General features: G+C 40.5%; 1 protein-coding gene across 2 annotated transcripts in view; it reads right to left on the bottom strand.

Moving 5' to 3' along the window:
* The window catches only part of pvrl2l (PVR cell adhesion molecule related 2 like), a 194,229-nt gene that overhangs the window by 54,767 nt on the left and 114,719 nt on the right, over positions 1 to 24,743 (bottom strand). The window lies entirely within an intron of this gene.

Genomic DNA, 24,743 nt, shown 5'->3' with positions numbered 1-24,743 from the left:
CGATCTCTTGTGGCCTGCGCAGCGTTAAGTGGGACAGAGCAGCTCAATCAACTGCAGAACCCAGCAGCACTCAGTTCAGATTTATATTATTATCTTACTATTATTATTATTATTTATTATTATTAGTAGTAGTAGTCATAGTAGTAAAAATAATATTGGAATAATATTATTCTTAGTTGTAGTAGTAGTCCACTAAATACAATGGGTGTGTGAAAGGGGCTTTAAAGACAGCAAATTATGGCCTGTCTTCATCCATTTTTATGAAAATTGCTATTACAGTTCTGCTCTGTTATTATTCTGGCATGTAAGAATCTCAAATCAAAATAAATTGTCTACAGTGTTTAGCTGTAAATTAAATATAATGTTTAAGAGAAGTACTCATTAGAATGATGCAAATATTCTGATAGAATCAAAATTATTATAATTCCTAATAGGGAAAAACCAATTCATATTTACTGACATTGGGGTGCTTGCAGCTCATGTGTTAAGAGTGGTCACCCTGGTGATATAAATGTCGTTGATTCTATGTCATATTATACATGGAAGAGTCCTTGCACCAAATAGTTCCCAAAGTGTTGTCATTGGTGTGTGAATGTTGATGAATGCTGAATTACAACATTAAACACCCTGAGTGGTGAATGCAGAGAGGGTGAGGAACTACAAAAAATCCAACAGAAAGAAAACGAAAAGAGCTGGTAAAACTGTGCATAGTCAAAGGTTATACTGCTGGGAGATTTGTGGGTTGTTTTAATGTTTAGATGTCGATGTTAGGGGAAGGAGTTCTGGAGGAAAGCTGGACCACCTGCTTCAAGTCAACGCTGGCCCAGTAGCCCTGAATGTTTATGTTCTCTCGTCTTTTCACTTAGCAGAGGAGTTGATTTGGTCTCTGTCTCTGTGCTGTTCAGGATTTTTACCTACAAGCCAGCAACATGCACATTAAGTTAAGTCTTTTTGTCTCTGAGAGTGTGGTATGCTCTCTCTGCAATAGTCTGGCATTCCATTCATCATGAATTCCTTCTACTTGCCTCATAACTTCTAAAATTAGAGTACACTTTTCTATCACATGAGGGTGAGAACAGGATCTAATTTACTTTACAACAATTATCTACAGCAACTAAAAAAAACTGGCATGTGCATTGTGTAAATTTCCACTTGTCACTTTAAATTTGTGTTTACCTGTGACAACTATAAATAGCGAAGAATTGTCTTATAATTTATTCTGACAAGGCAAGGTGTGAGAAGTTCCACAAAACAAAGGTCAGAGCAATTGAACAGAGATGATACCAGTGTAGAGCAGCCGCAGTAATAGTGCACTTTGTATAAAAACACTCTATGCACATTTCAATTGCAGGTGCAGATGACGTTAGACTGATGGACACAGACTGACGACAGGAGTTTACCATCACATCGAATCAGTCACTGTATTCAAACCTTCTTTTCTGCTAGTGGAGAAGCCATTATGATCTTCATCAGCAGAAAATGATTTTACAGATATCAAATGCACAGGTTAGCATCTACTATGTGCTGTCTATATGGCCTGAGCTATCCGTGCTGCATTCCAAAGCAACAAAATGTCCCTTTAAAAAAAAGGGTCTGTTGGTTCAGAAAATTGATGAAAGATAAATATGCTGGGTTGTTTTTTTTTTTTTTTAGTTGGTTTTGCTGGTTCCCAGGGGAGAAGGAGCCAGTGTGGGTCAACCAAGTTGCACAGAAGGTGTTAATGTTTGTGGAGAAAATGTCCTTGGGGATCAGGACACAGCGTCCACACCACTGAGGAATCTGTCCTCACCAAGTCATCACCTTCTCTCCTCAGTCAAGAGGTGAAGTTTAAGCAAGTCTGGTTTTACAGACAACACCCTTATTTCTAACCCCAACCAAAGATGCAGACCTTCATCCATTCTTAGAGACCTTCATCCATTCTTTTCCACTTCCAAACATATACAGTGGTATGAGAAAGTTTGGGCACCCCCTCTGAGGTTGTGTAATAATGGACTCTGACTTCACACAAACTTATCTTGGTGGCACGTCCTTCATTTGCTCATAAGAGCCAAGTGTTAGCTTGATTTCCAAACACAGATTTTAAGTATTCATAGTATGCAATTGTATGAAATTAAATCAAATGTAAAAAATAGGCTGTGCAAAAATGTGGGCACCCTTGTCATTTTGTTGCTTTGATGGACACACAAAATTGGTTTGGTGAGCTCGTTAAGCCTTGAACTTAATTGACAGGTGCATAAAATAATGACAAAAGGTATTTAAGGTGGCCAAATGCCAGTTCTCATTCTGTTTGACGCTCGTCTGAAGAGCTGCAACATGGGAGCCTCAAAACAACTTTCTGATGACCTCAAAACCAAGATTATCCAGCATTATGGTTTAGGGGAAGGTTACAAAAAGCTGTCCAAAAGATTCCAGCTGTCAATTTTCACTGTCAGGAACATTGTGAGGAAATGGAAGGCCGCACAGTTCTTGTTAAGCCCAGAAGTGGTAGGCCAAGAAAAATTGCAGAGAGGCAAAGACGAAGGATGGTAAGAATGGTTAAAAACAACCCACAGACCACCTCCAAAGACTTGCAAGGATATTTTGCTGCAGACGGTGTTGCTGTGCATCGGTCAACGCTACAGCACAATTTGCACAAGGAAAGGCTGCACGGAAGAGTGATGCAGAAGAAGCCTTTTCTTCATAGTCGCCACAAACTGAGTCGCCTGAGGTATGCGAAAGAACATTTGGACAACCCAATATCATTTTGGAATAAGATACTGTGGACTGATGAAACAAAAATTGAATTGTTTGGTCACAACAAGAGGCGATATGCATGGCGGCAAAAGAACACAGAATTCGAAGAAAAACACCTGCTTCCCACAGTAAAATTTGGTGGAGGTTCCATCATGCTGGGGCTGTGTGGCCAGTGCTGGTACTGGAAATCTTGTTTAAATTGAGGGTTGCATGGATTCCACTTAGTATCAGCAGATTCTTGAGAATAATGTTCAAGAGTCTGTCACAAAGTTGAAGTTGCGCCGGGGATGGGTGTTTCAACAAGACAATGACCCCAAACATTGCTCAAAATCTACCCGAGCATTCATGCAGAGAAACAAGTACAATGTGTTGGAATGGCCATCTCTGTGGGATGACTTGAAGCAGGCTGTCCATGCTCGGAATCCTTCAAACATCACTGAATTGCAGAGGTTTTGCCAGGTGGAATGGGCCAAAATACCATAATCCAGGATCCAGACACTCATACAGGCTGTTATTTTTGCAAAAGGAGGCTCTACTAAACACTAATATGATTTTTCTATTAGGGTGCCCAAATTTATGCACAGGCCTTTTTTTGTTTTGTGACATATTGCACATTTTCTGTTAACCCAATAAACCTCATTTCACTGCTGAAATATGATTGTGTTCATCAGTTATTTGATATATCAAAATTAAGTTGTGAATTAAAACACCCAATGATTGGTGAATAAAAATAATGCCAATTGTCAAGGGTGCTCAAACTTTCTCATACCACTGTATATTAAACACAGCTGGGCTGGGACAAGATAGACCCATTGAGAGATTTGTGTCACTGGATGTTGAAAATGAATGTTGCTGAAAAAATCAATTAAACAAAACTTAATTTTTCCTATGAGCTCCTCTTGGAGTATGTTTGTACTGCTTGTGTTGACAATACCATTTGTTTCATTTAGTCCACTGACTTAACAAGCTGTAAAATGTTTCCAGGAAAGTTTTACTATCAAAGAACATCAAAACAGCAACAGACAGTGCGAATATATTTGTCAATCTGTCCAGTCATGAATTGTCTCAAATCAGGGACTGCAGGTCCATGTCCCTGCAATATTTTAGTGTCCAGTCAACCAAACATCCATGTTTTTTGTCTTTGCCCGAGTAGCCAGGGAAAAGGCACACAGCCATTGGATGTCACATGATGTACCCATTGTCTTTCAAGAAAGCAGTGGTACCTCCCTTGATTAAAAGATAAGTCTTTTGGACTATTTTCATCCACCTTTTATTTCTTTTAATATATGTGTGCCCCCTCTTTACATACTGAATACACACTTTGAGACGGTAGACCCCAACATCTTCTTATCCCATTTGAAACACTTTCTTGGACTTAAAACCTCAGTCTAGTCAAGGTTCTATTTTCCCGACAGGACTTTCAACCACCTGCCCTTCAAACAAACTGTAGATTTGCTCCCTGTAAACACCTTTTCAGCATCAACGACACATTGCAGCACACAAGACTAGTATAGATGCGTGTCTTCTCCATCTGTAACCAGCTGTCAATAGTCTGCATTTTCCTGCACCTGCTCATCTCCTCTGTTGCTCGTTCCCACAGGCTGCGGCTCATCCTCCACAGTAAACGCAGATTCAAGTCCCACATCAACAATACCGCCTGATTAGAAGATTTCTACGTACACTGTATTAATGGCCTTCAGCCCATCGTCAGCCCATACTGCTGCCATCACACGTTGGTCACAACTCATCTGGGTTACTGTAACTCCCATCTTATTGGTCTCACAGCATGGGAGAATCATAGATTTATTTATTTTTTTAAAAACAACTGCTGGATACTTTCAAGTACGCAATCTACCACCCCCACCTTCCACCCTTGAGACATCCTCCTCCTGTTTATTTTAGTCTATTTTCTTTTATATGATACAAATGCTAAATGTTAAATGGCATGTGATGCAGAAGCACAAACACAGATCCAATCCAATAAAAAAAAATGTCAGAAAACCCATGCTTTTCACCAGTTTGTAAAATCCATTTTTTTCTCTATATATAGTCACCTCTGTTTGTTCAGATTTCTCCAATACTGCAGTTTTAGATATCACAATCAGATTAAAGAAAGCCTGAGAGATACCACATGGAGGATAATGTAGTTATTCAAGGCTAATTATACCACATACATAGCAGATACACAGGTCTTAATGAACATGCTTAGTTGAGTTGAATTTTAAGGCTCATGCAATACATGATGTCACCGTGATTTCTACATCTACAGTATGTCTTTGGTGGACATCGATGCAGCTGAGGAACATGAGCATTGACAGATTTTACAGTCAGTAAAACAGGTAGCTTTTAAATGTCTCATGTGCTTCACATGCACATCAAGTCTTCTCTGCTGGTAGTTTTCTCCTTGGACAGTAATGGTCCTTTTATTGAGCAGAGCTAAAAGGAAAGGAGGAGTTTGGCAGAACGAATGGACCTGTAATATCATTTTGTCTGGAATTTTAAGTTTCCATTTAGACTGGTCAAAAGTTCTTCTCATGTATTTAGTCACCGCTTTAATCACAGAAAAGCAAATATTTTTTTATGTCTTTAATATGAGTTATAATCTGAAAATATCCTTTTTGGAATTTGTTGGTGAAAGTTCTCAGTCATCCAGGTCATGGTAATTCTAGCAGTTGAAGACGTTTCGCCTCTGATCCAAGAGGCTTTTTAGAACTAGCAACTTTTTATTTGCAACTGCAGCAAAACTCAACATTTTAGTCCAGTCACTATCCCCCTCACACTTTTCTTTTTAATTTTAACAAGTGTCAAATATTTGTGGCTATGACAAATATCACAAACCAACATGAAAATAAAGTGATAAAACACCATATTTGCCAATATCGTCAGTGACAAAAATGAAAGACAAAAGTTGTTCCGGTAGCAAACACACCCAAAGGAGAGGATATATGAATATAACAGCAGCACAAAGTTGAATTAATTCAACCCTTAAAGTGTATTTACTTAATTATCAATTATATTGATAAAAAAGATATAATTATATACTGGGGCTTAATGAGCTCATTAACTTTGGTGAGCTCTTTGCTGGTGTGAAATCTGTTTGCACTGATGTTTAGGTTTCTAGTATTAGTCAGATATCCAGTCAGTTATAATATTAGATACCACATTCAAACAAATGCGATACAGCCTTTCACTGGACATTTTTAATTTAATAAGCACCAGATAACCTTTCTCCCTCTCCTCATCTTCATTTTAATAGGTGAATAAAGTCAATTATTGTGTGAGAAAGGAATCAGAGTCAATCCTCAGTGGAGCAATTATTCTTTTTCTTATTAGTTCACACTTAATTATGGCACTGATAAAGTTATTTATAGGCAGTTCTGCCTGTTGTGAGTCTTTTGGTTTGCTGTTGTCTTCTCTAGCCTACAAAAGTCATGTGTGACAGCTTATTGTTTGATGGAAGGTATAACACAGTAACAAAGACAGGATAGGATCTTAAGATTTATTTCTGCACATGAAACGCTTGTGCGATGGTGACAGAAAAGCTCTGTAGAAATCCAGAATTTATATTTTTCCCTTATACCAAAGATGCTATAACCACTGCAGCACACCCGAAGACAACTACTATTTGTACACCTACTTAATCCCTTGGGGGTCCAGAGAGTGGTACCAGTGAATATTAGACTGGATATTTGGGTTTTGTTTTGTTTTTTTTGGCTTTGCTGGTGCTCTTCTAATCCCGTTAAAGGCAAGATAACAAAAATAAAGACAGAAAAACAAAAATAATGATAGGAAGGCTTGAGCTACAGCTAACAGTTGTTGTTGTAATGGACTCATTTACTGTGTGCGTTAATAATTACTTAATTAGTTATAGCTGTATGATTCACACCTGCCATCACTGGTTTATGTTGGCATGTTCTGGACTAGTAAATAAGCCATCTTAATTGTTACAATTAGGAGGGCATCTAGGATGCCTGATGCTACCTAAATGTTCTAACTGAAAAGACCAGAACAAAAAGTACAACACCATTCATTTATGACATGAGTAATAAACCCCAGGAGGACATTTTAAAGGAGTAGTATGTAAGCTTGTAGCCAAGGCTGACTTCAATATACTGTGGACTCTGTCCCCCTGGGTTGACCCTGCCAGATTGCTGAATCCACTTCCTGGATTTAACTGATGTACTGGCTCAAATTTTCATCTTGCCATAATGACCTCATGGTGTAATATTGGAACTTTTTCCACAGTGTATCAGCATTATGTCAGAGAAATGTGCTCTGAAACTGCATCGCTAAAGTTAACAAAGACAAATCGCTAGTTTATTTCTCATTTCATGACCCACCTGCATACGTGCTATGAATGAACGTGCATGACATTATCCGACTTTAGAGAATATTTGAAATGCCTGTGCCTACCTTAATAAAAACCAAGTCAGCCAAAATTAACTAAATCTTACCTGTCCGGGAGAAAATTAGCAACTTCAGCATCAGTCTTCAAATTTTTCTTCACCTTAATACATCCCCATCTTTCAAAGGGATCCTTGTTTTTTTTTCTTTTTCGTCCTAACATATTTGTGAATTACAATGAAGCCTTTTAGGTTTTGTTTCGAAATGTCAAAGTTATTTACATCCAAATTACTTATGTGCACAGTTTTTGAAATGAAAATATTCTAGCTGGACTACTGCTTTCAGTAAGTCATATTTTAAATTAACATAATTACTCAATGTCTATCAACATGTCACAATTTTATGATTACTTTAAATACATTTCTTGCATACTGCTCCTTTAAGGATTTAAGACCTTTTTCATATGTTGGACAATTTTCCAAAGTCTAAATTTATTTTTTCATTTTATAACACGGTCTCTAAAAGAGACTATACATCATTTAAGCTGAGTTATATTATGAGGACAAACGAAAAGCATAAGCAACATACAGAATATGAGTAGGAGTAAGGTGAAAGCAACAGAGAAGATTCCTTAAACTACAGCCTTGAACACTTTAACATGTCCCCTGATGTTAGTCAAATTCACATACATGTTCAGAACTCTAGAAGAAATAAAACATATTTAGATGCTCTTACAGCAAAGAAGGTGGGCGGGATTCTACCTGCGTAGTGCCTGAAAATGTGCACACAGATGTTAAGACTTTTGACAATGGCTCACGCCTGCACATTACATCATTGTACTGGATATACAAGTGTCATGAATTAGATTCATCATCTAAATTTTGGGTCTAGACTAGGAGGGGTCAAGAAAACTGCAATTTACTCATAAAAATAAAAAAAAACGAGCAAAAAAAAAAAAAACCTGACATGGACTCAGGACTGAATAATTAAGGTTTTAAATCCCAGCCTTGCCGATTGTTCAAGGAACCATACCTTACTATCCAACACTGCTTTTGGACTGATTTACTATGACCAACCCTCAACCTGACCTTGCTGTGTCACCTATGCCCTGGTAGACCAACTCTGCCTGATTTTTTTCTGTGACTGCTGCTTGCCTGGTGTTTTTCATGATCCCACATCCGGTGACTATGTGGATTAGAAGATGCTAACTTATTTACCTGTGGGAATTAATCAGAGGAATATTTCCTGTTGTGATTGCTTGATATTTTTAATTTGAACATGTAAATAAATAGGAAAGATATAAATCAGAAGAGACAAAATGACATTTATTCTCGTCGATAATACACATGTTCAAAAAGGAGAAGGTAGAAGGAACTACTTAGTGTCCTTGTCACTGTCTGCTCTTCTGCTCTCGTGCTAAGGTGGAACATTCCACTCACTCTGCCTCCTCCACACCAATCTGATCAGCTTTCATCATTTTCACAGTCCTGCCTTGTCAGATTGTTATTGCTCTATGTCAGACATTCCAGCACATCGTTTGATTGGACTTATTGGTTTTGACCCTGCCTGCCTTGGACTTTACCTCTGTGTCTCTGCCCTGGTAAACCTGACTACCTTCTGTTCCTGACTAAGAGTTTTGTTGTGTGTTTATTTGGACCGTCCACCTGGAACTGTGGAGTGTTTTCTCCATTCCACAGAGGCCTGGGATTACTGGTGTGCTGTTACCTACAAGTATTCAACAAAGCCATTTGTTAAAACTGTCCAGAACTGCTGTGTTGCAAGTGGATCCCACCACACCTGTGTCAGTCCTTCCCCTTGATGATTGACTCTGGTCATTTGTGATTAACATTCTGCTGCGTGTTCGTTTGTCCCTAGGACCTCTGTCTTCTCAGCAATCGATATATTTTGCTTGGCAAGAAAGACAGATCTATGGTCATCATGATCTCATGTGGGAGTTAATAATTTCCATGGTTCAGAAAGTTTTCTGCCCGAACTGTCTCATCTTTCATTGCTTAGTTATACAAATGTACAATGCATAAAACAATTCAGGGATCACTTTATACCTTAACTGCTTTATTTGTGCAAAGACTAATGTCTTTTGAATAAAAAGTTCTGTCATTCCTTCTCTGAAACTATAACTACCTTTTCCCGCTATCAGGCCATTACTGTATTTCAAGACCATATTTTCCATTGTTTACCGCTGCATCAATGCCACTCACCGAATCAGAGCCTGCTCACAGTAAACTCAGGGCCCATTTCTATATAAATCTGCCTCACTATAATGCCTAGATATGAAAAAAATGACTGAGGCAAGAAAGATATGAAAGGAATAAATCTATCCAAGAAAAATTGGAAAACCATGTGAGGTAATGCCTTTGGAGAAAGTCAAATGATTGATTCACACAGAAAATATTCAGTTAGCTATGGAGACAAATGTTAGGCCATGCAAATATATATATTTAATATGTGCTGAAGTCTGCTGCAGCCCACTCAGCTCAGTTTACTGCAGACTTACTCTTTAAACTCTTAATTAAAATAATTCTGTTTTCAGTTTTTTCCCCCAATATGATCCAGAGAATGAGTGATCACTATTTATGGTTTTTATTGTAAATTATATGAATGCAGAATCACTATTAATATTCACCCATGGCAAAGGCAAGAATGGCAAGAAGTGCCAAAGTCGTCTCCATCTACTGAGGAGACTGAGGTCCTTTGGAATGTGCAAGACACTGCTTAGGACTTTTTATGACTCTGTGGTGGCATCAGTGATCTTCTACGCTGTGGTCTGCTGGAGCTGTGGAAACTCAGAGAGGGACAGGAATAGACTTAAACTGGTCAGAAGGGCTGGCTCACTCCTGGACTGCTCTCTGGACTCCATTGATGAGGGGGGTGAGAGGAGGATGTTGGCCAAGCTGACATCAATTATGGACACCCCCTTTCTGTATATAATGTATAATGTACATAGTAATGTACATAAGTTTTTTCCTTTTTTCTTTTAGTACTATACTGTACTGTACACCACGGGCTACCTCTGTAACACGTGAATTTCCCCGATGGGATCAATAATTCAGAGTTCCTATCTGAGTTCTCTGATTTGGTCTGATTTGATTTGATCTGACTTGGATCCTCAGAACGGACAAAGTCATTATCATTGGAGACTTTAATATCCATGTAGACGTTGTAAATGACAGCTTTAGAAATGGCTTCATTTCATTACTTGAGTCAGTTGGTTTCCTCCAGCAGATAAACCAACCAACTCATAGCTTCAACCACACCCTAGATCTAGTTCTGACTTATGGTGTTGAGGTAGAACATGTGTCAGTGTTCCCTCAGAACCCACTCCTGTCAGACCATTCTTTGATCACTTTCACATTTATGATTAAGGATTCTTCTATGCTCAGAGCACAGTCTTACTATAGCAGATGTCTTTCAGATAATGCTGTAGCTAAATTTAAGGAAGTGATCCCTGTGCTAATCCCAGGACCACTGTGTGTTTCCCCAGGGATCAATCATTATAATCTTAGCCCTGCTGAGGTTGACTCTATTGCTGAAGGTGCAGCAACCTCACTGAGAATCACGCTTGATTCTGTTGCCCCCCTGAAAAAGAAAATAGTAAATCAGATGAGGTGTGCCCCCTGGTATAATTCACATATCAGGACCCTCAAGCAGAAAGTGCGCAGACTAGAAAGGAAGAGGCATTCTTATAAAATAGATAGCTATCATGCAGCCTGGAAAGACAGTCTGTTAGTTTACAAAAAGGCCCTCCTTAAGGCTAAAACAGCTTATTTTTCTTCTTTAATTGAGGAAAATAAGAACAACCCCAGGTTTCTTTTCAGCACTGTGGCCAAATTAACCAAGAGTCACAGTGTTTTAGAGCCACGTTGTTACGATACATTGTGGTAGCGGACCCGAACGCAGGCCAGGACACGGAGGTGGAGAGGTCAAGGGCTTTATTTACAGGGAGGGGGAGCACACAACAGAAACAGTCCTCCTGGACCGCATGGGGATCGGGAGGCAGCGTCCGCCCGTCCCAGGTCCATCGGCGAGTCCCCGAACCAGGCGCAGTCCCCCTGGACTGCCGGGAACTCGGAACACCGGTGAGTCCTCCACACGCTGCAGTCCTCCTGGACCGGCGAGGACTCGGGAGTCTTGAACGTGCCCCGAGACACTGAGGGCAGAGGCAGTCCTCCTAGACTGCAGGGGAGCAGGAGCGGTCCTCCAGGAGACAAGGAACAGGAACAGGAGAGGCCCTCCAGGAAAACCGGAAGCTCGGGGACAGGAGTGGCCCTCCAGGAGACAAGGAACAGGAACAGGAGAGGCCCTCCAGGAAAACCGGAAGCTCGGGGACAGGAGTGGCCCTCCAGGGCAACAGGAACACAGGAACAGGAGCGGTCCTCCAGGGAAACCGGAAGCACGGGAATAGGAGCGACCCTCCAAGGCAACAGGAACACAGGAACAGGGGCCAACACCAAGGCACCCAAACAAGCTCCCAACACGAACAGACACCCCGGCACTGACAGGCAGGCACAACCTGCTTAAATAGGCAGCAAGATGTAAATTGCCTACAGGTGCGCCCACCTGCAGTGCCAGCTGCACCCAATTGTGCTCAACACCGCACCCTGCAGGCCAAAGACAGACACAACCCAGAAATCCCAACATTACCTCCCCCTCAACGGGCGCCTCCTGGCGCCCAACAAGGACCACCAAGCTGAGCACAGCAAAGGCGACAGGGAAGGTTACCGTCAAGGGAGGGGAGGGGAAGGGTTGTGTCCTTAGCTCCACCATCCTGACCCGCCGGGTCCGCACTGGCCGGGGTGTTCTGTTCGTGTGTGGTGTCTGTTCGTGTTGGGAGCTTGTTTGGGTGCCTTGGTGTTGGCCCCTGTTCCTGTGTTCCTGTTGCCTTGGAGGGTCGCTCCTATTCCCGTGCTTCCGGTTTCCCTGGAGGACCGCTCCTGTTCCTGTGTTCCTGTTGCCCTGGAGGGCCACTCCTGTCCCCGAGCTTCCGGTTTTCCTGGAGGGCCTCTCCTGTTCCTGTTCCTTGTCTCCTGGAGGACCGCTCCTGCTCCCCTGCAGTCTAGGAGGACTGTCTCTGCCCTCAGGGTCTCGGGGCACGTTCGTGAGGCGAGCGTGTCGCGCCGGACTCCCGGGTCCTCGCCGGTCCAGAAGGACTGCAGCCGTTTGAGGACTCACCGGTGTTCCGAGTTCCCGGCAGTCCAGGGGGACTGCGTCTGGTTTGGGAACTCGCCGATGGACCTTGGAGGAGCAGACGCTGCCTCCTAATCGCCAGCAGTCCAGGAGGACTGCTTCGTCGCCAGTGTCTCGGGGCACGTTCGTGAGGCGAGCGTGTCGCACCGGACTCCCGAGTCCTCGCCGGTCCAGGAGGACTGCAGCCGTTTGAGGACTCACCGGTGTTCCGAGTTCCCGGCAGTCCAGGGGGACTGCGTCTGGTTCGGGGACTCGCCGATGGACCTGGGACGGGCGGACGCTGCCTCCCGATCCCCATGCGGTCCAGGAGGACTGTTTCTGTTGTGTGCTCCCCTTCCCTGTAAATAAAGCCCTTGACTTCTCCACCACTGTGTCCTGGCCTGCGTTCGGGTCCGCTACCACAATGTATCGTAACACACGTATCCCTTCTTCCCCTAGTGGTGAAGACTTTATGAGCTTCTTCACTGATAAAGTTCTAGCCACCAGAGGAAAGGCTAACCAGGCCATCCCAACAACTGGACCATCACCAGATGTGCTGACTGTGGGAACATACAGGTTCTCCAACGAGCCCTTAAACTCCTTCAGCCCTATATATTTTTCTGAGGCGTCTTCGCTAATTCAGAAATCCAAGACCACCACGTGTCTTTTAGATCCCATCCCAACAAACCTGTTGAACGATGTTTTACCATTGATAGGCAGTTCTGTCCTGGACCAGATCAATTGTTCTTTAGTGACAGGTTATTTGGATTTAGCAAAATAGTAGTGGTTTATCTTTTCCTCACTGGTCTGTACATTCAGAGCAGCACTGCTTTAGATTAGATTTAGATTAGATTCAACTTTATTGTCATTACACATGTCACAAGTACAAGGCAACGAAATGCAGTTAGCATCTAACCAGAAGTGCGAATAAAACTGTGATGGATATATACAATATATACACACAATGATATATGTTTATGATATCAATCTATATGTTTGTATTTACAGAGTTCACAGATATGTAAAGGGTATATAAAAGTCTTTGCAACCAAGATAAATATATATACAGGCTGTAACTATGGTGCTGAATATCCTACGGGAATCAACAGAGGTTATTTATGCAGTTTTTAACTATGTAAATGTTTTAACTATACAATAATGATAAAACATGGTAAAAATGTGCAAAGTATGGAAAGCAGTGCAAATAACCGGATGTGGGTAATGCAAATAACAGATGTAAATAGTGCAAATAACAGATGTAAATAGTGCAATTATTGTAACAGATGTAATCAGTGCAAATAGCGTGAAGTTCAGAAGTTAGTGAAGCTTTAGACCTGTCTTAAAGACAAAGTCCTGGATGTCTTCAAATTTCCTCCTCCTTAACTCAGGAAAAACTGAGGTCATGGTGTTTGGTCCTGAACTTCTCAGGGATAGATTAGATCACATGATCACTCTAGATGGTATCTCAATAACATCTAGTCTCTCTGTGAGGAATCTAGGAGTAACTTTTGATCAAAATCTCTCCTTCAACTCACACATTAAATTAATCTCTAGAAGTGCCTTTTTTCACCTGAGGAACATCACAAGGATTAGAAAACTACTGACGCGGCATGATGCTGAAAAGTTAGTCCATGCATTTGTTACTTCCAGGCTGGACTATTGTAATTCTATATTATCAGGGTGTCCAAACTCCTCTTCAAGAAGCCTCCAGCTTATCCAAAATGCTGCAGCTAGAGTTCTGACAGGTATTGACAAAAGAGATCACATAACTCCTGTACTGGCGTCTCTTCATTGGCTGCCCATTTAATTTAGAATAATTTTTAAAACCCTTCTTTTGACCTACAAGGTCCTCAGAGGCCTAGCTCCATCTTACCTGGAGGAGCTAGTGATACCTTATCAGCCCAATAGACCGCTCCGCTCTCAGAATGCTGGTCTACTTGTGGTTCCCAGAGTTTCTAGGGGTAGAATGGGGGGCCGAGCATTTAGCTACCAGGCCCCCCTGCTATGGAACCAGCAACCTGTCCAGGTACGGGAGGCTGACTCCATCGCTACTTTTAAGATTAGGCTTAAAACCTACCTCTTTGAAAAAGCTTATTGTTACTAATTCTGTAGTTCCAGTTATTATCATAGACAGACAAATTATCATACTTAGGGGGTCGTCTAATCATTAGGCTAACATCTTAGCTATGCTGCTATAGGCCAAGGCTGCCGGGGTCCAGAAACATGATCACCTGACAGGCCTCTGTCACCCCACTGGGTCATGGTTTCCTCTTCCCTCCTCTCCTCTCCTCATCAAGTAGACTAGTAATGCTATTTCCTGTGTAGTTTTTCTGCTCCCCCCCCTTCTCTATCCATTTATAGGTATCGCCGCCTTCAGAGCTGTATACTGACCTCCGACCCCGCTGACCCACTCAACCGGCAGCTTATTCAATTCTATTTAATTCAATATAATGCATTTTGTATGTATTTCTATGCTCTCCTCTCCTCTCCTCTACCTCCCCTCCCCTTCCCTCTACCTCTCCTCTCCTCTACCCCTCTCCTGTCCTCTTCTCCTCTCCTCTCCTACCTATTCTATCCTCTACCTGTCCTCCCCCTTCTCCTCTCTCTCTACCCAGCTGGCCATCAGCAGGAGGGTCCCCCTACATGAGCCTGGTCCTGGTCCCAGGTTTCTTCCTGTTAAAGGGGGGTTTTTCCTTGCCACTGTTGCTTGTCTGGGGTTAGGCCCTGGGATTCTGTAAAGTGCCTTGAAACAATTCTGATTGTAAAAGAAGCTATATAAATAAAGACTGATTGATTGAAGTATTTAATAAAGCCATTTGTTAAAACTGTCCAGAACTGCTGTGTTGTTAGTGGATCCCACCACACCGTGTCAATGTTAGACAATTCTGTTGTGTGTGTTGTCTGTCCTCCATCTGACTCCATGTGTCTGATTGGCATGTTCCTACCTTTGTTTTTAAACTCACTCTCCAATCTCTTGTGTGCCAGATTGTCTTTGATAAGCAGTCCTGAGTTCTCACATCTTATGTTCATCAACCCTCATGTGTTTGTGCTAGTTTATATTAGTTAGATCTGTCTGATCACCTTGTAATTACTCTCAGCTAAATAAAGTCCTGGTTCTGCAATGGAATCCTTGTCAGTTCATATCAGTTGGGTTTTTTAGCTTTATTTGTGGTAAGTTTTAAAATGATAGTAAGGTAAACAAACAGTTACTGCCGAAATGTTTTGTCTGTTTCATACGCTATGCAGACTGTAATTTTGTGGCAGCTCAGTTTCCACAAGAAAAACTCCAAAAGGATATTTAAACTACACAAAGAGGCCCTCTTTTCATCTGAAGAAAATTACAAAAAGTAGGGAGGGCATAGCTTGGGAATCACGTTCTCATTAATGTGATCGAGTAGGCATGACGGTGGCATAAAAGATAAGATTATTTTATATGGGAAAAGGAGAGAGGGGAGAGAAATGTGAGGAATAATTAGAAGTACAGAAAGACACAAGCTGAGAGAGACGAAAGGGGAAGCACTTAAAGCATCTCTAATGCAGAACGTGATGCACAGCATTGCCTTTGAGGTGGGAATCTGTGGAAAAAATCCACGGAGGACAGCAGCACTTAACCTGAAGACCTGTAAAGTGAGCAACCTTGGGATATAGCTTAATAATTGACATTATAATGGCGGATGTTGTCTACACTTGACTGTTAAACCTGAAAGTACTAAAAATGGGCAATGATACCATAAATTGAATTATAAATGAATTACATACATCACAAATGCTCTCTGGCTCTCACAGATCACCAAAATAGTTTTCCCAATGTTAATGGATATTAATTCCCTTTTTTTAAAACACAATTATGTATGTGATGTCACTCTCTGTGGGAATAGCTTTGCATTTATACAACCCTTGTGTCATAGCTTCTTAAGACAGCCTCACTCACCCTATATGAACATAACACAAGTTTGAGTCATAACTTGAAGAAGGATGTGAAAAAAATCTAATATTTCTTTTTAGGGGGAAACTCACTTCAGAATGTTCTGTTCTCAATGAAACCTGCAAAGACTTGCGAAGGGCCTTTTTGTAACCTAATAGACAGTCTTTCCAGGCTACATGATAGCTATCTATTTTATAAGAATGCCTCTTCCTTTCTAGTCTGCGCACTTTCTGCTTGAGGGTCCTGATATGTGAATTATACCAGGGGGCACACCTCCTCTGATTTACTATTTTCTTTTTCAGGGGGGCAACAGAATCAAGTGTGATTCTCAGTGAGGTTGCTGAACCTTCAGCAACACAGTCAACCTCAGCAGGGCTAAGATTATAGTGATTGATCCCTGGGGAAACGCACAGTGGTCCTGGGATTAGCACAGGGATCACTTCCTTAAACTTAGCTACAGCATTATCTGAAAGACATCTGCTATAGTAAGACTTTGTTCTGAGCATAGAAGAATCCTTAATCATAAATGTAAAAGTGATCAAAGAATGGTCTGACAGGAGTGGGTTCTGAGGGAACACTGACACATGTTCTACCTCAACACCATAAATCAGGACTAGATCTAGGGTGTGGTTAAAGCTATGAGTTGGTTGGTCTATCTGCTGGAGGAAACCAACTGACTCTGTCTCCCATAGTGACGTAAATGTATTTACGAGTCGTTCTCTGAGTGTGTGTCTCTTTTCTCATCTTGGAGTCATTGTGCATAAAATCATGAGATGAGCAATGAGTGTGAAGATGACGCCCATGTGTGAATGGATTTGTGGCTGTGTTTGCTTCATGATGTCTCCGCTTCAGCCTGCAGGAGTGGAAACGTGCAGTTGTCAAACTCTCTTAAAGTGAAGTATAAAGTGAAGAGGGTGCTTTCATATGATGCACAACTGTACACATTTGCAGAAAAGGATGAATACATTCTGTATCCATGTCTAAAAAATAGTAATGTGTAATATACTTCTGGGTTCAGCATACCTGTAAAGAAGATAGAACCACATGTTTGCTTCAGCTTCTCCTCGACTGAACCCTTTCCTGATCATACTAATCCCTTTCAATTTGTTTCAAATTTTAATTTAAAAATAACAAAACAAAAAACATAAAGAATCAACTAAAACTGATTATTTACCCTCACATTATTTTTCCCCAGTTGAGGGGGCTGACTAAAAGCTGGGCTCTGATCACCATGGAGTACTGTGACCATCATTCTACCAGTCTGTTAACTGGCAACTGAATTTAAACATTTTGTGTATATTATATATATATCATATGTATATGTTTCAATTTTCAAAACACACCCGTGGGTGTTTTGTCCATATATGTGTTGTCTGTCTGTGCATATTTGTATATGTGAAGTGATACAGATACAATCAGCTTTGTACTTTGACGTACTTCCAACGCATTTATGTCTAAATATTGATGATTTCTTTTCTTTTGCTATAATCATTGTAGAAAACATATGTGACACAGTCAATCATCTGCTTGTATAAACACTACACACTTTTATGACTTTCACATTAGCTCATATGAACATATTTTTATTAAAATGTATTTATTCAAGTTTCATAGCTTTAGCGAGTTAAATCTATCTTATAACTAATGCACTGATAACATAAATTCATCCAATTTCACAAGTCCATACTTATGCATTAGGTCGTACCACCTTAAAAGGATAATAATGTTTCCATTAAATTGACCTTTGACACTCTTACACATTTTTTGACCCGACATTCTATGGAGAATGTTGGAAGTAAGAAATAGAAGTTTTTTTAGTGTATCGTGATGTTCTTGTTCTTCCCAAAATCCAAAAGCCGTATCTGTCTTTTCATTCTTTCCTAGTTGACAGCATGTTGGAGAAAAATGGATTCAGATGATCCAGCGTGAGGAAGGAAATTTAAATTTTAAGAAAGGGAGAACCTACTGTATATACTGTATGTACCAGAAATTTCATGCCTAAGGCTTACATCCCAGGCTGCAGTGTTAGCCGCTTAATACCCTGGGATGGATCCCAGTCTTTTCCCATGAAGAAAACTTTAAGTTTCATCCAAAAAGAGAGTGTGTTTATGAGAGATCCAACAAGCATCTGTCTCACAAATCCTACCTTTCTAGTACATTTAATACTATGATCACACAGAAACACAGTGAGAATAATGAGAATAATGTTAGCTACTGTTAGCTATTGTCGCTATGTAGAAGACGGTGACTTGAAAAACAACAATTTGATATGGCTTCATTCAAAACAGACTATAATGTTTTTGAATGTCATCTATATTCTTTTATACTTTATACTATATGTAAACAAGGTCTTACAGTATACAAGCTCCTGATTTGTCATTCTAGCTATTAGTTTACCCAATATCTTTCCACTTGATAATTGCGGACAAATTCCTCATGAAAGAACATCTACTTATCTTGTTGAGTACAATATCCTGGTATCCATATTGTTTTGAAGTGTATATGAGTGACCAGAAATCCCTCTGCAAATCATCCACATATTTTTGGTTAGTGTGTAAAAGGCGTATTAAAATGTACAACTTTAATTTCCTATCAGTAAGTTGTAATTATGAGATTAGTGAGGAAACACATTAGGACCTGTGTATATAGTTAGGACAAGAAAATGCAGAAAAGTCTGGACATTTTTGGGACCTGAGGACAACAGTGATGTCCCAAACAACATGGAAGGGCTGGATAAGGTTTACAAACTTACTTTAAGGAAAAGGTTAGATTTGAGTTTAGGTCAAGGTCAAGTTAAAGCATTTAGTTGTGATTTTGAAAATAAAGCAAGGAAGGCCAGACTGAGATGATTTGGACATCTCCAGAGAGTAGAAGCATGATAAAGGCGGAACTTCCAGGCAGGAGGCTGAAAGGAAGTGCAAAAAGGAGATTTCTGGATGTAGTGAAAAACAACAAGAACTTAAGTTTTGCAAGAGAAGAAGATGCAAAGGAAGAGTAACATGGACAAAGATACTTCACTGCGGTGACCTATACGGGGAACAGATGGTAGTAAAATAATTTATTACAATTTATTGGTTAGAGTAAAGGGCTAAGAAAGGAGATATGTTTGACAATCGTCATGAAGATAGATATAGACATGTGGATACACAACTGAAATTACAATTAAAACAAACAAGTGAAGGCCTGAAGTCTGAGACTGATTTAGAAACTATCAAACTTTAAAAATGATGGCTTCTTTTCTGCTTGAAATCATTTGTGAGGACCAAATGCTCTTATTTTCTTTTCCCTCATTTAATTTACTGAATAAACAAATGTTCAATATTCCATATCCGTTCAACAATTTACCTGTTTGAGGCACTAAATCATAAGTGTCAAACTCTGGCCCGTGGGCCAAATTTGGCCCACAATGTATTTATATTTGGCCTGTTAAGCCATGCCAATTGACTATTAGAGCAGGCCTGCCAGTATTATTAAAGCGCATGTGGTAATACTACAAGTACCAGAATGCTCTGCTGCTGTTTTGGTGTGAAAATCAATACTCCACATCAGTTGGTGGTGGTAATGCACCAATTTGTGGCTTGCCAACCACCACGAAAGAGGAAGTAGTCATAGCGACCTTATATGCTAATGCTAATTCTGGCACTACCCCTCTGAAAAATGATTTAAGGAAAGGCAGAAAATAAGACCTTTCTGAACAGGTAGGAGGCAGAATATCTATTTAGATATGCAAAAGACGGACCTGTCAGCCTTGTATGTGGAGCCAATGTGCATTACAAGGAGAACAACAACAGATGACACTATAAAACACAACACCAAGACAAGCACAAGTGCCTCGAAATGACTCAAAAGTGCCAGAAAGTAGAAGAAATGAAAAGGCAAACTTACAATGGCAAAATATTACTGTTGAAATTTAAAAGAAAAGAAATGAATGCCAGTGATGTGTTTTTTTCATTTGAATTTCGATGTGTGCAATAATAAATTATATATTGTATTGTGTTAAGCTTTGCTTGTTCCATGTTCAGTTGTTGAGCAAGACTACCGTATTTTCACGACTATAAGGCGCACCTAAAAGCCTAGAATTTTCTAAAAAATCTACGGTGCGCCTTTTAACCCGGAGCGCCTTTTGTATGGATTACGGTAATATTGGTTAATCGCGGCTACCGTAGTCAGTAGGCGTGGCCGAGGTAACAGCAGTAAATTCAGTCCCAAACCATTTCTGTCTGTAAAGACCCCAAAATGGCTCCTCGCAAGAGACGCGCTTTTGACGCAGAGTTCAAACTGAAGGCTATCAGTCACGCAGTTGAACACGGAAATAGAGCAGCGGCAAGAGGATTTAACGTGAACGAATCAATGGTGCGGAAGTGGAGGAAGCAACAAGACGACCTGCGCCAGGTAAAGAAGACTCAACGGAGCTTCCGAGGAAACAAAGCATTAAGTGGATTAACAAAGGAACTCCAGCCGCTAGATATTGGTGTCAACGGGGCATTCAAAACTAGACTGCGAACTGCGTGGGAGCGGTAGATGACGAACGGCGAACACACGTTCACCAAGACGGGGAGACGGCGCCGAGCGTCATACGTCACTATCTGCCAGTGGATCGTAAATGCCTGGGCATCGACCGTGGTCCGAGCTTTCGGGAAGGCAGGGATTGTCACTGAAATGCCAGACAACACCAGCGACACCGACCCTGATGACGACTTTGACGAGACGGAGCCGGCCATGTTGGACGCCGTATTCGCACAACTGTTCAATTCGGACACCGAAGAAGAAGAATTCGAGGGATTCCTGGATGAGGAATGAACTGATAAAGTGATCTTTACGTGTTTCATTTGTGTGTTCACAACTTAACAAGGCTGGTCATACTGTGAATATGGACATTACCGTTTGAACAACGTTGTTATATTGCTATTGTTATATTGCTATCGCTTTGCACTACTTCGAGAGTTCGAGTTACCGTATATTGTGTTTGCACTAACGTTTGATTTACCGCAACAGTACTACGTGATAAAAATGTTGCACTAAATCGAAGATTTATTAAACTCCACTTGTGATAAAAATGTTGCACTGCCTGTTATAACTCGCTGTTATTAAACGAACTGTGTTACGCAAAAACACTACGTCACTCGGGGAAAAAAAATAAAACAGCTGTTTATTCGTTTTGGGAGTGAATAGAGTTGTGAGAACGACGGTTTGTATTCTATTAATAAAGTTTGACTGACTTATCTGGCTGTTTTATTGACATTCCTTTTAGCGCAGCTCGATCTAGTGAACGCGTCATGAAACCACAGGCACTACGCAGTTTCTATGCTATGCGCCTTATAACACGGTGCGCCCCGTGTATGAAAATATTTCTAAAATAGGCTGTTAATTGAAGGTGCGCCCTATAATACGGCGCGCCTTATGGTTGTGAAAATACGGTACTTTGGGTTTCCATATCAAAGGGTTCCGTGTTGTAGCTGGAGGAAGATTTCTTTTAATAAATATCAATGTTGGCCCATGACTTTGTCCCAGTTTTGAATTTTGGCCCACTGGATATTTGAGTTTGACACCTCTGGACTAAATAGTGAAAACTTTGTAGGATAAACTAGGGTGACTGGATGGTCCATATTCTACAAACTCAAATCTGGCCTTTCCCGATGAACAGACATCTGGCAAATGCTAAAAAGATTAAATAATCTTTAAACAGTGGCTTTGAAGGGTTAATTGTCCAAACTTAATCAAGGTTAAATTAGTTTGTTTGTATTAAAGATGATATCTAATTAAGTTATCTCATTTCAGCTCCTAATGCTAAGCAGAAGAGACAGTCCTGGAGTCCAAGAAGGGAAAGAAGCAAATTTTCTTTACATCAAGAAACCTCTAGAGCCATTTACGTTTCTTTTCAATCAAACTAATAAAAAAATTCATGCAAAAAAAAGAAAACCATCTGTCCAAGCCAGCAATGAAAGTTCAAAAAGGTCATCCGATTCAGCAAGAAAAACATTTACCTCTAGAATGATACATGTGGCAAAAACCACGCGAAAGGAATATTTAGTCAGTGCAGACCTTGATATGAACATGGGAAAACACATAAAAAGCCAATAATTAGGAAAGCAAGGTATTTGTGCTTTGATTTAACTGACACCAAAACTCAATGAAACATCTTTGAACTGATTTTTTGAGAAGGTGGAAATTTCACCCACTTCTTCTAAAATCTTGACTGTTGTGGCGAAAGCTTGGCTGTTTAGGACTTTCTGCTGAATTAAACAGAGGGAACGGTTTGTAGTAGGTTCTAAAATTGAAGCTACGAGAGAGGGCTAAGATGGCGGAGAAAACCTACACATCTGCCCCACTGATCAGGTCCCCAGAGTGCTGCTGGAAATTAAAAGAAAGTGATTGATATTTGAGATCAACGTAACAGGACGGCTGGTTTGCCTCACTAATTGGACAGGTTAAACAGTCTTGTCAGTTGTGTTGGATGGAAATGAGTCTCCAGACCTCTCTGGGGCTTTGTTCCCACCTCCTCCTTTGTCTCAAGACTCTGCTGTAAATCCCTAAATGGACTTCCCCTCAAGTGCATGCACTCTGTCCACTTTAGTCTACTGACAAATCATTCTCTCACTAATTCCAGTACACTCCAACGAGGTCAAAGGATATTAAATCGACACTGTTATTTGTGAGATTGTGTTTCTCCAAATTTCAGTAGTTTCCAGTGGTTTCAAGGTGTATTTTTGCTGTTATCGGCTGTACAACATATAGATACCAGATGATAGGCTATTCATTTCAAAGAAAAATATGAAGAAAATGGAAATACCACAAGGGAAAGGCCCAAGCTCTTTGTGAACCCAGGGTCCCTTGGCTCTTTGGCAGCAGTTTTCAAACAGAACCCCAGCGTTATGAGTGGAGGATTCCACTATCAAGTCATGTACAGCAGATGTTGCTAATTTTTCAAAGATCATCTTAAAGACCCCAATGAGGGCTGTTCAAAAATGTAAGCATTACACAAACAAGTTTTCACTGCTTGCGTGGTCACGTTTGTGAGGAGAGTACCAATTATAAGCAAAAAATCCACAGCACAAGGCAAGCTTACAGCATTATAAAAAAGACTGGAGATATTCAAAACAACAAATTCAAGCAGAGTGTATTTCAGAGCTGTGGTTGACAATGAGTGAGAGCGGAATATAATAATGTGCAAAGGAGGGCGCTGGAAAAAAGTTTTGGGAGCACTGGGATAGGCAGAAATGTGTTGACTGTTGTTATTCCAACTCTGTTGCTTTATGATGTGAAAAATGTATCTTATGTATTATATAAAATGCATAATGTATCTGTAACTTCATTGTATTTATAGACCCCAGCACAATTAATGACTGTTCCACAGTGGATAATTATTTCGTGAAGATTTTTTTATTGAAAATGAGCTGTGCAAAAAACAAAGTTTTGCTTGATAGATTTTCCTATGAAGCATGCCTGCATTGTATATGACTCTGGGACTAATTAGGAGCCAAATTTGTGAATATAGCTGACTGAAATTCCATTGGTGAAAGAATTACTGGAACATACCATTCCCCAATATAGAGTAAATGTAATCAAGACAGATGAAACATAGGGGGCATAATGGGGGGCCATAATTAACACTGCCATTTGTCAGCTAAATAACTCAAAAATGTTAATGGATTTTGATGAAATTGTCAGAAATGTTAATGGGCCAAGCTCATAGATTTTTCTTGATGTTCTGTGTTTCTGGAGGGACTGTGATCTTCCAGAGATCACAGGCAAAATCAAAACCAGTGGGCTTTCATGATAATACAACCTACTATATACAATTTTTTATAAAATATTGCTATATCATATCACAATTTGGATAATTTATTGTGGTTATTATGAACAATAGTAATTGTAACAATAACTATAATAATTTCTTTTTCAACAAGCTTGATGGATTTGTTTTTGGTAAAATGGTCACAATGTCCAACAAGATATTTTCTAATAATCAAATATAGATCTTCTCATATAAGGGCACCTTGTGAGGTTTTGATAGATATAGACATGGAAAAGGGAAATTGGGTACTTCACTTTTCACTTCATATTTACATTTAGATGAAATACTTAAGCTACAAAAGTGCAACCCCCCCCCCACCGACAAATATTAATATACAGATCAAATGTATATGTTAAGCCACAACACCAAACACAGTAAATAGCTGGAAAATGAAGCTATTTTTGTCCAGGTACGGGAGGCTGACTCCATCGCTACTCCATCAGACTTAAAACCTACCTCTTTGAAAAAGCTTATTGTTGTTAATTCTGTAGTTCCAGTTACTATCATAGATAGACAAATTATCATACTTAGGGGGTCGTCTAATCGTTAGGTCACATCTTAGCTATGCTGCTATAGGCCGAGGCTGCCGGGGTCCGGAAACATGATCACCTGACAGGCCTCTGTCACCCCACTGGGTCATGGTTTCCTCTCCTCTCCTTTCCTCCTCCTCATCAAGCAGACTAGTTATGATGATTCCTGTGTAGTTTTTCTGCTTCTCCCCCCCCCTCCCCTCTCTATTTATTTACAGGTATCGCCGCCTTC

This window comes from Takifugu rubripes, chromosome 12, assembly GCF_901000725.2.
Source record: "Takifugu rubripes chromosome 12, fTakRub1.2, whole genome shotgun sequence".
In the NCBI taxonomy this organism is placed as follows: Eukaryota; Metazoa; Chordata; class Actinopteri; order Tetraodontiformes; family Tetraodontidae; genus Takifugu; species Takifugu rubripes.
The sequence above is the reverse complement of the archived record's forward strand: the minus strand, read 5'-3'. Positions and strand labels throughout refer to the sequence as shown.